Source organism: Peromyscus eremicus, chromosome 2 (genome assembly GCF_949786415.1).
Source record: "Peromyscus eremicus chromosome 2, PerEre_H2_v1, whole genome shotgun sequence".
Classification (NCBI taxonomy): domain Eukaryota; kingdom Metazoa; phylum Chordata; class Mammalia; order Rodentia; family Cricetidae; genus Peromyscus; species Peromyscus eremicus.
In genome coordinates, this window is record NC_081417.1 from 4,183,013 (window position 1) to 4,197,680 (window position 14,668).

The following is a 14,668-nucleotide window of genomic DNA, read 5'->3' on the forward strand; positions in this document are numbered from 1 at the left end:
CTTGACTTTGTGTAAAGGTGGTAACTTCATCCCAGCCGTGTGTCCCGCATTGCCCCAGGCAGGCTTGAGTGGAGCCTCAGGTGTTTCTGGCTCTGTAAAGAGTCACTTTCTACTCTGCCCCCCAACTCAGACACTTTCTTCAAAAATGTGACTGAGATCCTGACTTGTAGTTTAAAGAAACACTTCTGTAAATACTTTTTCCTTATTCACCCCAACTCTTATAAATGTTTTGGAATTTTTCAGAGATAAAATTGTATATATTTATATATGTTTAAAGCCAAATCTCTCTAATAATAGAATATTTTTGCTTCCTTCTCCTGTCCTACCTGTTTTTTTCCTACTTGAATAAAAACTGTTTTTTTCTCAAGTGTCTTCTGTTATTTCTCTTCCACATGACACAAAGCTCAGGGTAAGAGCTGAGAAGAACAAAACTGTATTTAATTGGTGAGAGTACCTGTTATTTTCTCGTCACAGCAACACATGACAAGCTGTCTGATTTCAGAGCTAGCAAATTGTAACTATGCACTTGCCTGCAGAGTTTATTCTTTTCAGCCTGGAAGTCAGGAAACAAACGTTAAATGCCTCCCAAGCCATCAATTATAAGTGATTGAAGACAGTATTTACGTAAAGCAGGTACAAACATTTTATGAAGTAACACTCATCTTCATCCTCTTCGCTCCCTCCCTCTCCCTATTCCCTTTCCTTCTCTTCCTCTTATATTATGGGCATGAGCTTGCTGTCAGTTCCAGAAGCCTACAGTGGAGTTCTTTTGGCTACTTGGGCTTTTTGCCCTTTCATACTATCCCACTTCTCCCTGTGTGGACTGTGGTGGTAGAAAGTGCATCAACCAGAACCCACACAGGCAGGATTTTCAGAGTCCATGATGGAAGCCTGGAAATGCTCTTTGAATATCAGTGAAGGAATCAGCCATAACCACAGGGTAAATCAAGTCTATGGCAAGAGGCAAAGTCCTTCAAGCAAAGGTGAGTAATTCTCCTTTTTCCACACCACTTTTTTTTCTATTCAATGAAGGCATTGCCCACAATGCTCATGATGGGGAGGGTCTTCTTGCACCAATTAAAACCATCAGGACATCTTCAGGTGAGACTTCCTACATAGGTGATTCTAACTGGGGACAAACTTGAAGGGGAAAAATCAGTAGCTCTTGACAACTGGCCCCCATCTTGAGGTATCTGTTGACCAGTGGCTGAACTCAGAGCTGACCAGTAACTGAACTCATGTGGAAATAGGCTGGAACAATAAATCTAAATGTATATATCCTGGACCCAGCAAAACAGGATATAAGGAGTAAACAATTTTTGTCTCTATAGATGCCCTGCATCCTGTCAGCATCCTGGTACTTTCTGCAGACATCCTGTCAGCCATTAGTAAGTTCACACTTACAGTTCAGCCAATAACTTCAAAGAACTACCTCACCTCTAGCTCCCTCATCCAATCCTAGGACACTAAGATATGTAACTCACTGCTTGTAACCTTTTTACTATATAAACTCCCTGTAATAAGTGTTTGGGGCTTCCTCCTTCACTCGCTGTATCTGAGTATTGGATGAAGTCCCTGCCTGGACTTGAATAAAGAAACTTTTGGTTTTTGCATTGGAAGTCAGCTCTTTGGTGGTCTTGTTGGGGGACTCGTGACATGAGCATAACAAAACTGACATTGAGACTAACCATAATTGCACATTATGATCAAGGGCTTTCTGAAAAGGACTATAGTAATTCAGGGAATAGTAGCAAGAACTGATAACTAGGATTGGGAGAAATTAAAAGAAATAACCTGTGGAGTCCACAATAATTCAAAAACATTACCCACCTCCGCTACTTCTGCCGTATAACACTTGACCCATATTCTCTGCAGTCATGAGAAGAACAGTTGGTTAAAAGTTAAAAGAAGACCCCAGCTGTTTCAAGAGCTGTGTTAAGGTAACCATAGACCTGTGTAAACCAGCTTTTATAAACCCCTTGTTAAGCTTGTACAAACACCTTCTTATCACAAATTTTACTACTAGTTGTAAAATGTTATCTTAAGTTGTAAATTCCTGGAATGCAACATCACCCAAAACTTAACCTCAAATTGTAAAAATGTCTTCTTATATCATGCCTGAACCCCCTGCTTGTGGCTTTTGTTTTAAAAGGGGATTATTTCCTCTGTTTGGGGTCATGGTGTCAGAACCTAACCTGCCCATGGCCCTAACTAGTTAGAAGTTCTGGCACCCTGCTGTGATAGAATAAAGTTGCCTCTGCTTATCTACCTTTGGTGGCCTCACTCTCAATATTTGTGTGACCCCCCCAGACCCAACAAACCAAGCAAACTAACAGCTTACTGATTGGAAACACCAAATCTTTGCTAGTTATATATCTGATGGGGAATATATATCTAGAATCTAAAGAACACAAATAGTTAATTGTCCCAAATCTTGTAATTGTTAAGTGGGCAAATAAACCAAACCATTATATAAAGAAGAACAAATGGCTGTTAAATACTTGAATAAAAATATTCAACATTCCTAATCACCAGGAAATGCAAATCAAAACTACTTTCCTTCTGTGATTCCTTCTAGCATGTTCAAAGTCTCGGGTCTTACATTAAGAGTTTTGATCCATTTTGAGTTGATTTTTTTTGTACATGGTGAAAGATAGGGATCTAGTTTATTCTTCTACATGTGGATATCTAGTTTTTCCAGTTTACTGAAGAAGCTGTCTTATCTCCAATTCACATTTTCGGAACTGTTATTGAAAATCAGGTATCTGTAGCTATGTGGGTCTATTTCGGAATCCTCTATCCAATAGTATGGGTTGGCAGATGTGTACTTTAATAATAAGGTGCCAGTACCAAGGTTTGTTGTTACTACTACTATGACTTTCAATACAATTTGAGATCAGGTATTGCATTCTCTTCTTGAGAAATTCAGTTTTGTTTTGTTTTTGTTGTTTGTTCTCTCTCTCTCTCTCTCTCTCTCTCTCTCTCTCTCTCTCTCTCTCTCTCTCTCTCTCTCTCTGTGTGTGTGTGTGTGTGTGTTAATATGAATTAAGGATTTCTTTTTCGGTTTTTGTGAAGAAAGTCATCAGAAGCTGGGTAGCTATTTAATCTGTGGGTTATTTACAATGATACATCCATTTTTCACCATGTTAAGTGTGCTGATTCCTGGAAGTGGGGAGTCTTTCTATCTTCTAGTATCCTATGTAGGTTTTGAGGCTATTGTAAATGGGATTATTTTCCTGATTTCTTTCTTAGTTTGTCTTCTGTTATTGATGTATAGACAAGCTACTAATATTGTCATGTTAATTTTTTTGTATCCTGCCGTTAATTTGTTAGAACTAAACATTTTCTGCCTGTTGGGTACATCCTTCCTTATTTTCAACACTTTTATTCATTTATTTTGCCCTATCCTTATAGGTATAGCTTCAAAGTACATTTTAATAAGATGGAAAGTGTAGACATCTTAGTCTCTTCCTTAATTTTAGACAATTGATTTCTATTGTGCCATGGTGGATATACACTTGTCTCTCATGGCTGTTACGTTGATATATGCCCCTTGATATATGCTCCTTTTAGTCACAGCTACTTCAAAGCTTTTATCATTAAGGGATGCCAAAAACAGTTTTCAAGGTGTTCTCCAATGGTTCTTCGGTTTTTGTTAACAACATCTGTTAAAATACATTTCTTTTATTTCTAAGTTTGTTAGTTTTCATTCCCTCTTTTTTTTTTTTTGGTTAAGTATGTCAAATGTTTATTAATCTTATTTATCACCTAAAGGAACCAACTGTGTGTTGGTTCTTTGTATTGTTCTTTTAGTCTCCGTTTCATAACTTTCTTCCATGGCTTTTATTATTTCTCTTTTATGTTTTTGGCTTTGATTTTATGTTTTCAAAATAGGGTTTCTCTGTGTAGCCCTTGCTGTGCTGGAATTCAATATGTAGACCAGGCTGGGCTCAAAATCAGAGATCTGCCTGCCTCTGCCTCCTGAGTGCTGGGACTAATGGCATGCACCACCAACCAACCAGATTATTTCTTAACATCTATTAATTTGGTGGGTTGGTTTGTTCTTGTTTTTCTAAAACCTTGAAGTATATCAAGTTATATGAATTCTAGTTTTAAACATAAATAGTCATAACTATAAGCTTTTTAGCACTGCCTTTCCTCTAGCCCAAGCATCCTGATAGGTTGTATTTTCACTTCAATTTGATTCTAAGATCCTAAACATTTTCTTCCTAATTTCTTCAAGCACACATTAACCATCTAGGAGTATATTGCTTAATCTCAGTGTATATGTATCTCCCAATTTATTTCTAGTTTTATTAGATAAAAATTTATGTGATAAAAAAAATTATTTACCTTCTTTGTTTTTGTTCATACTTGCTTTATGACCTAAAATGTTATCTCTTTTGAGATTTTATGACCTACTGAGAAGATTTTGTACACCATAGCCATTGAATACAATGTTCTTTAGATTTCTTTTGAGTTTATTTTATTGTTAAAGTTTACCTCTGAAATTTCTTTGTTGACTTATAGTAATTCCTCTGCAGGCTTTACATCAGACAGGGAAAAAAATGAAACTTAGCTAAGCCATATTTTATTGTAACCAGTGCTACACCAGGACTTCTAGAGTCTGGCCCAGATCATTTTACTTTAGCCATATTTAAGCACAACACAAATTTTGAGAAAAGTAGTCAGATAACAATTAACTCAGTCCCAAGTGCACAACAATTTAAGACACATTTACATTGAGATTCCTTGCAAAGTGTATCTGGATTTTTTTACAACAGTAGGTACTGTTGACTCAGTGATAGTGTCCAAGATTTAGGGTCTAGGGAGTTTGACTGAGGTAAACATAATGCCTATGGGTGTCAGGATTAGCCTGGCCCTTAGATAACATAGGAGTCACTTAGGCTGTTGTAAAACACATCACTCATAAGAATGGGTTTTGTGTTCTAAAAGCAATGCTCAAGATTTAGGGAGAAAGGTCTGGAATAAATAAAAACATAAATTCTGGGAGATATGAATAGAGCCTATCTCATCGTACAGAAAAGGATCAACAGGGTGTAAAAACTACATCATTCCTAACATTTAGAAATATCAGCTACTGGACCTCATTTCATTGAAAAGGAAAGCTGTGTGTTTAGCTTTATTGGATTCTCCAGTGCTTATCTGTCCACACAAGGCCTTTATACCCTTTACTTCTTCCCATTTCTAAGTTTTCAAAGGAAAAACAGTGGCCATAATCGAGGTCATGGTTGAATGGAATGCTTTTATGGATAGTCTAATTAATATAGGCAAGCATAAGAAAATTATAAGAATTGCTAACAGAGGGCCAATAAAGCAGAAAATGATCTTAGCAATGAGGGCTATTCAAAGGTCACTTGAGAGAGTTTATCTACCTCCTTGTAAAAATAATTAATTTGATCATCAATAGCCTGAGAAAAATCTGACACACATTAAAGCAACACATGGCAGGAAATAGTTGACAACCAAGGTTATGTGTGAGCAACAAATAATCTACAGTAGCCCTATTTTGTAAAACTGTGGTCCTCAGTTCATACATTTCTTTGTTCATTAATATTTTTGCTGTAATTTTAGTAGTTTTAGTAATCTTACAGGCCATTTTTAATATTTCTCTTTGTATTCCAGTAACTAATCCTAGAATAGGCAATAAAAGAGTGGAAGTGGGTGCATCCATTACAGGATCTAATAGATGTAAAGAATCGTTATAGTTTTCAGGGAGAGCTCTCCTGATTCTATTGATCTTTGCAGGGATACCCTGAGTAAAATGGGTGTAATACATCCTATTGCACATAAGCCTTTATAACCTGTGGGAAGGGCAGAAGAAGTAGTATTTTTTAAAGGTCCATCCAAAAGGCAGTTGTTTACAAGAGAGAAGAACATGACTGGAAGTAGATTTGCAATAAGGATGGATATAAGTATATTAGAAGAATAAACAATGTGATAAAAATATACTACTGACAAGAATATCAGGGGAAGCCTTATGAATATAGGTGCCAGTGGATTTTATATTACCCCCTTTTAATTGTACATAATTCTTATGACTGAATCCTATGACACATTTTTTAACAGCCCAGGAATAGGTGGGTTTCCTTTGATACAAAAAGATTGTTCTTGCTGACTGCCATGTGTCAAATGAAACCAGAGGTCAAGCTCTTGACCATTGGCAATAGATAGCATTGTTTTAGGTACAATAATGTCAACTTTGGTAAGCAATACATCAGGCATTCTCTTTTTGAAAATATCTTTCTGTAACTGTAGTCTCCACTGTCAGAGTTTTCTAACAAGTACTTAATTATGCTGAAATCTATATTATTATGTTTGGACTAATCCATTAGATTAGTCCAACTAAAATATCTCCATTCTTGTGATTATTTTATGCTCTCTTTTATCCAGACAATCAGTTCTATAGGATTGAAAACAATCCTTAGATTGACAAAATAATATCATACTATTTCATATCACAGGTGTGCCTTTCATACCCCCTCACAACAGGCATTTGGATTCTATATTGGAAAGCTAAAATTAACATGAAATATAGTTGGTAAATATAATAGCACTATTTTTTTTAGATCAGTCATATAGTGACTTTGTTTCCCCAAAGTCTCAGCTTGATGAGTTAGATTCCTGATGTTTCCTGAACTCATCAGTTTACTCTTCCTCTTGGGGTGTCTCCATTTGATGGATTTAGCATCTGCCTTTAGATGTTTCATTTGTTCAGTAGTCTCTAGATGTCTTTGTTGGATGCTTTAGATCAGGAGCCATCTGAGACTTTGTTCATTTTTCTGTAAAGACATAAGCATAGCTTCACTTGGATGTTAACAGAACATTGGGCTGTTTCTTTTTATTTAACATTTACTTTCAGTTGTGACTCCTTTAAGGCAAAAATGCTTTTGGGTAGGAGAAAAAAAGCATTATCTTTTAAAGTTAAAAAAAATAAAGTTAACATAAGTAAGTGTGCATAACATATGAACATGTAAGTAGATATAGCTTCTTACCCACTTTTAATTTAAAAAAATTGCCAGTTAAGTATTTAATGGTGTTTTATAATAGTTTTATCCTGTGTATAGTAAGGGATTTTAGTAAAATGATTGATATTAAATTTTCTTAAATTATTTCTAGCATAAGCAGAACCATCATTAGCACTCAGTTGTAATAAGAGTCCTATGAAGGACATGTATTGAGTTATTTGACAAAGTCAAATTCCAGATAAGATATAATAGTATTTTCTGGAGTTTCCAGGACCTCATGTTATGCCTGTGGCTGTGTTCTGTAGGTAACTAGTTAGGGAGAGGCATTATGTATGTCTGTAGTAAGTCTTAGCACAGATCTTTACATACCTGAGAGCAGAGAATGTTCAAGACACAGAAGCCATAGTTTCAGGTATCACGTTGATATCCATTTGTTACCAATTATGCACTAGAAGCTTGGAATAAAATAATGTCTTTATATTGTATAAAAATGCCTTTAGTAGAAATTAGTCTTTTGTGAGCTTTTTAAAAATTATCTTTTTTTGCCAGTGTCTGATCATTTATTCGACCAAGGGCAAGTGTAAAATTAAGAAAACAAATCTATTTAACTAACAGTGATCATAATTTTTTCTATTATTATTATTATTATTATTATTATTATTAAGAAATTTTCTATTCATCTTACATACCAACCACAGGTCCCCCCTTCTCTCTCCCCCTGCCCCCCAGCCCTCTCCCCCAACTCACCCCCCCCCCCCATTTTCACCTCCTCCAAGTCAAGGTCTCATGGGGAGTCAGCAGAGCCTGGCACATTCAGATGAGGCAGATCCAAGCCCCTCCTCCTTGCATCAAGGCTGCACAAAGTGTCTCACCATAGGCACTGGGCTCCAAAAAGCTGGCTTATGCACCAGGGATGGATCCTGATCCCACTGCCTGGGGGCCCCCTAAACAGTTCAAGCTAAACAACTGTCTCACCTAAAGATTAGGATTTTACAGTTTTAGTTATACACCTCTAAGGTAATTTTCATTAAATTGAATATACCTTTATAACCTTAGGAATTTATCATATAAAAATCTATTCTAATTCAAACTATCTTGGAGCCTTTCCATTGTCTCTTAAGTCTCAAAGGAAGATACAATAATAAACAGAAGGCTTAGTAAGACTAGGTTTTAAGAGTGTTGTCTTAGCTATTATATCACATGGTCATATTAAGAAGGTGGTGAATTACACAGCACAAATTTTTTAACCTTAGTAAAGATGGCTACCAGGCATATGGTCTTTGTATCCCGATGAGGCATCAGCTAACAAACTTTGTAGCTGTTATTTAAAAAATCCATTTTATATGCTATGAGGTAGCAGATCTAATTTTTTGAACAAGAATTAAATCATATATATACATATATGATTTATGCTATGGTAAATTAAAGTTACCTATGTATAGGTTTAATTATCAGCCTTTTGTTACAACTTTTAAGCTAAATTTTTGTTACAGATTTTGCAGATATTTTTAACCATACACAATGAACTTATAAATCTTGAGATAAAGGGTATATAGAACAGAGAGATATCACTATCCTCTATATGCTAATTTATACATGAGGTCAGTTAAAATTGAGCCTTAACCTTTTTTCAGGATACCCTTTTTGGGTGAGGTGTGAAAACTGGGGATCAAAAGCTGTCCACTATGACTGTAAGAGTCTGATTCTTCTTAGTTCATGTAATAAACTGCCATCTGAGTTTACATAAATAGCAGCATCAGCTAAAATGTTCAATGCCTGAGAAACATCCAATAGAAGCTGATTGATTATAGCAAGCTTAGACCTTTGAGCTAGATCCTCTGGGATAGCTACAATCTTTGAGGAACATGTGGAATTTGTATATAGAATACATGTTCCTTGCCCTTTTAAAGAGTTATCTATAAAGGCATTTAAAACACCTCTATTAGATTTAAAAATCTACAGGATTTTAAAATGTAATTTTAGGTAATACCCAGGAGGTATCTTTAAAAATCTTAAGAGAGAAAATTTTGAATAGTTATCTAATATACTAACATGCTAATGCAATCTGTCAATTATAGATGTTAAACAAATAATTGACCTGTGTTTTATCTAGTGGCACAATAATTTCTATAGGCTCTCTATATATTCACAATTTTTATATCTTCTTAATAGGTTGTTCTTTTTTATTGGTGTATAGTCACTTTATTTCTTTTATTTTTTACTATGAATAAATATAGCTTCTATTTGTTTGTCATATTAGTTTCTACTCATCTATGGAAGTTTTTCTATAATGTAGACAGTTTGTAATGATGCAATTTTATATTTCAGTTCATTTAATCCACTCTAAAAGTGAGGTAGCTCCCTAACATATACATCAAGTGCCTGAGATATATTAGTTCATAAATAACTCACTAGACTCCCACATTGAGTATTTGAACTCAGATCTCTTTGACGTAAATGTATTATATGAACTTGTTGCATTGAATTTTCATTTTTCTCAAATTCAGAGGTGAACATTGTATGTAATGGCTCACTTCCTTCCTGACTAAGTTGTTCTTATGTTCTGCTAAGTCTTACATTGTTCTAAGTGGAAAAGGCTTTAAATACTGAACATATCGTGTCTGGGTTTTCATACTTAGAAACAAAACAGTTTGGATTACATGCTGTTCTTTGTAAGAATTTGCAACACTGGAGTGACTGGTCACTTCAGACTTTAGACTTCAGATTGAGACTCCCACAAACTTAATGTCCTTCTTTCAGTGGTTTTCCATGTTGCTTATAAGAAGTACAGAATTAATGTCTAGTAAATTAGTAATTATTTACATCATAATGGAAGGTAAGGGAAAGTTTTAATGATCTCACTTGGGATATATTAGCTTGAGAACTTGCCTTTCTGTTGAAATAATTGAAAATTCGAAGTGTTCTTTTCTAATAAGAGAGAGACAAAAAGCAGAGAGGAACAGTGTGTACACAGCTGGATGAAAACCTCTAGACTTCAAAGAAGCTTTCTTACACAACCAAATCTGACAAAGATTTGTCAGAAATAGAGACATGCCAGGCAGTGGGTTGAATTCATTTAAGCCTTGGAGTCTTTTACTAAAAATTCAGGATTTGGCAGAAAGAGCAGACAGCCATGCTCTGTGCCAAGAGCTGCCATAGCAGCTCCTACAAGCCTGAGGATATCCAATGGATAGTGTCTTTAATATAGGCTTTTTAAAAAATAAAGTGAGATATCATACGCAAATATTTGTCACATTATGGTTAGCTGGTAAAAAGTGATTTTTATTTTGTGAGATTAAATTTTACCTGGGGTATTTCCATGTTCTACTCAACCATGCGTTAGGTTAAATCTTCCTTTCTTATCACTTCCTTTGTGATTGGGATCCCACAGCTGTCCAGGCAAGGAAGTATAAGACAAGTTGCTAAGCAGTCTTATTAATAAAAAATCCAGAGCCAGATCTTGGGGTTAAAACTGAGAGATCAGAGGAATATGAAAATCCACAGCTAACTTCAACTCACTGACTCCTCAGCTTCCAAGGAAACCTATATCCTGTATACCCATGCCTGTATGTCTTTCTGTTCTTTCATCTCACTTCCTCTCTCTGCCCAGCAACATCACTTCCTGTCTATCTGTACAGACCTCCAGACCTCTATGATCAGTGCTGGGATTAAAAGCATGTGCCACCATGCTTGGCTCTATTCCCAGTGAGGCCTTGAACTCACAAAGTTCCAATAGATCTCTGCCTCCTGAATGCTAGGATTAATGGTGTGTGCTACCATTGCCTGATTTCCATGTTTAGCATAGTGGCTGGCTTTTTCCTCTGATTCTCAGATAATCTTTACTAGAATATACAGTATATTGGGAGACACAATATATTATGACATTTCTCCTTTTTGTCCAAAATAAAAATAAGAAAAGCTATAACTAATATAAGAAAACTACATACAATAAGTATAATAACTATAATAATATATACAGGCAATAAATAATCAACATTGTCTAGTCCATTTGCCTTTGACAGTTTCAGTGAAAATACTCCATTATCTATCCTATTTCAGTGAGTCCAAAATATACCTAATTCACTTTCCACCCTAACTTGTATTACCAACCATAAACTATCTTTTGATGTCTTTCAAACTTATACACTTTACACCTCTTTGTGAGTTTCTGTTCTGAATTTCTTAACAAGGAAAACTATAACTATAACTATCTAATCTTCAACTCCCTCCAAGACCCAAGAAGGAAATAATATTACCTAGTAAGACAGGAAGTGCAAATAAGCAAATTCCAAAAAATGTGAGTTATGACAGAAACAGCCAGCTGCCTGGACAGTCACCCAAGGTTTCTCTGCAATGTTGAGGCATCATCTTCAGCCTACAGGCTTAGCAGATCTGACAGGTTCATTTGTGAAGCAGGATTTTCTAAAGAGCTTTCCTACCTTGTCTTGGCAAGGATCAACAGTCCTTTGTTTTCTGTCCTGCTTGTCCATTTTGGACAGCATACTGTCAGAAGTTGAGACAAGGGCACTTTATTGCCCAGTGGCTAACTTTTGCCACAATGAAAGTAAACTCCATATAGAGTTTCCTCAAGGCCCATCATCCTCTATGAAGTAGATAGGTGCTGCCAAAAATAGACATGTCTCATAGTCATAAAAAAAAGAAAAAAAATCTATTATTAAAACATCTTAAATGCCATATTCTGTAGCTCTCTGAAGTATTTGAAGATGATCTATCTATCTAAATACATCTCCTCTTGACCTTGAAAGCATACCTAATATTTCAAGTTCAGTTGTAATAACTAACTACTAACTTACATTTCTTTATATCCTAAACAGTTGGTAATAACTTTCAAGGATTAGCAAATTGCATTACATTATTAATTGAAATGTATAGGTACAATATCTTGAACAACATTATAAATATGTATAGTATTTTCTAACAAAATCAATCTCAAATTTGTATTAATATACAAAATTTGTATACATTTTACAAAAATCCAATCCAATGTAAAATATTTAAAACTAGTAGTTGCCTTCTAAAAGTGGATTCAATAATCTATCTTTTCATTTTATCATATCCAAATTTTTTCTTTTTTTCATAGTAGATTCAATAATAATCCTTTTATCTAAATCCTCTTTTTTCATTCCTTTTTTTTTCAAACAAGAACCTTGAATCTAATTTCCTTTAACCTTTTTCCTGACCCTTAACAATTAACAACTTGTAAACAAACATCCTAAACAATGACCATTATCCACACTGAAAGACCAAAAACCACCCACCTCACCTCTTAGCAATGTGGGCTTCATGTTCTTAAAATTACTTCCTGCTGTCCAGGGTGAAGGCATCTTTAGGGGATCCTGAAAAGAAAAAATTTTGAGTTAATTGTCAAGTCCTGGGGAGAGGTAGCTGTATCATTTGTTTTCCAGTATCTGCATAATGTGAAAGTGCAAGGCTTGTCTCAAGTCCTAGCTCAAGTAGTCTGTGAGGCTGGATCATCTAAGCTAGCCATCTCAAAATTGACCTGAGCAGTTTATAAAGCTGATCTTTGGTTGGGGTTTGTCAGCTTATTGGTATTATCATCCTCCTGATGGAATTGCCATTGTGGGGCCCCATCATCTTTTTGGAGACTTCAAATTTACTGTTAGGCCTGGTCATGATTGCCTGCAGAAAACTGATAGAGACTCAAACATAAAAACATGTACAGGCAGCTAGATGAAGCCTTTTTTTCTAGAATTAGTTAGTACTCTATATGACCATTAATAGCATCATGAAAGTTTAATATATATATTAACCTTATAAATTTTGATATAAAATTTATATCTTAAGAAAAGTTTTAAAGAACAAAAATAAAACCAAAGAATTATGAGATTAGTGGCAATAGAATAGTCCCTTAATTATGGTTTTTCTTCTGTCCCATATCCGGTGGCTTTTCTGACATGATACAGAGATTTTACATTTTCTTTTTTTGCTTGGGTTTAGAGGAGAGAGCCATGTTCCAACTCCAAAGCCAGATTTAAGTTTTAATTTAACTGGGACTAGATAAAGACCACTTGTGTTAAGTGTCTGTAGAGAACAGCAGAAACAAACATTTAGGAAGACTTGTGAAATTTTATATGTGATATAACAATAGACCAATTTACTCCTTTTCTTGGGACTTTTTTTTTCAGGATGATTTGTCCTTTTTCTTCTGATGTCTCATTTGTCCAGTGTTCTTCAGATTCCTTTGCCTTAATTCTCCTGAAAGACGAAAATAAAAAAACATTTTCCCAACCCTAACTTTGGAGAGATTCCCTTTTGGCAAGTTATATTTGACTAAATGAAAAGCATTTGTTAGTGGTATATGTGAGTTTAAATTGGATGGTCATGCTTGTTGATGAACCTCTTCTAATTAAGAGGTTTCTCTTGTGCAAATCAAACCTTTATCAATTTTGATGGCATTCATAGCTTTTCTTCTCCTGTAGAAACAAAATCAAAACCTTGTCTCCAACATAATATATATCCTGGTTTCCATTCTGAGGTCAGCACATCCTTCAAGTATTAAATTCTGTAGTTTTTTTTTCTATTATCCAATGTCTCTCCAAAGCTGTTGTTCCTTTCTCATTAGCATTGAGAAAATTCAAAGTTAATAGAGCATTATGTAATTTATTTCTAGGTTTTTTTTTTTTATAACTTTTTATGACTGCTGGGCCTGTAGGATTGTGTGGTATACCTGTATTATGCTTTATATTGTAATAAGCAAAAAACTGTTTCATTTTACCAGAGATATATGCTGGAGCATTGTCAGTTTTAATTTGTGCAGGTATACCCATGACATATGATTACAGAATCAGCTTTTTCAGAACTCAGAGCAGTTGTCCATTGAAATCCTGAATAGGTATCAATGGTGCGGTATACATATTTCAGTTTTCCAAATTCTACAAAGTGAAACACATCCATCTGCCAGATTTCATTCCTCTGAGCACCCTTTGGGTTACATCCTGCTGGTAGTAGAGTTTGATTATAAAAAGAACAAGTAGGACATTTCCTTATAATTTCCTTGGCTTGTTGCCAGGTTATAGAAAAAAATCCTTTTTTAGACCCTTACTATTGACATGATTTTTTTATGAAATTCTGAGACCTCCAGCACATTTCCTATCAATAGTTTATTGATCTCAACCTAACCTTGTGCTAGAGGGCCTGGTAGACCTGTATGAGATCAGATATGAGTTATATATAAGGGATTACTCCTATTCCTGATTATATCTTATAACTGAATAAATAACAAAGTTAATTCTGACTCATCAGGGATAAATTCTGCAGTCTCAATATGTAAGACCACTGTTTCAGCATACTGAGAGTCAGTAACTATGTTGAGTCGTTTTGAAAAATCCAATAGCATCAGATTAGCATATAATTCTGATTTTGAACCAAATTATAAGGATTTTGAACCACTTTACATAAATTTTCTGATTTGTAACCTGCCTTTCCTTGTTTGTTTGCATCTGTATAAAGTATACGGGCTCCAGATATTGATGTTTCCCATACAATATGAGGCAGGATCCAGTTAGCTCTCTTTATAAGTTGTATTCTATCACTTTGGGGATGTTTGTTGTTAATTTCTCCCAAAAAAATTGTTGCAAGCTCTTTGCCAAGCTTCACTTTCTGCCCATAATTTGTAATGTCATCCTTAGTTGAAGGTA

General features: G+C 35.1%; 1 long non-coding RNA gene across 1 annotated transcript; it reads right to left on the reverse strand.

Annotated features, from left to right (window-relative positions):
- Positions 1-6,587: 6,587 nt before the first annotated feature.
- LOC131904505 (uncharacterized) lies at positions 6,588-13,228 on the reverse strand. Its single transcript, XR_009377743.1, has 3 exons — positions 13,130-13,228; positions 12,274-12,346; positions 6,588-6,803 (listed from the first exon to the last, which is right to left on the reverse strand). It is a non-coding gene; the product is annotated as an uncharacterized LOC131904505 (long non-coding RNA).
- Between the last annotated feature and the right edge of the window lie 1,440 nt (positions 13,229-14,668).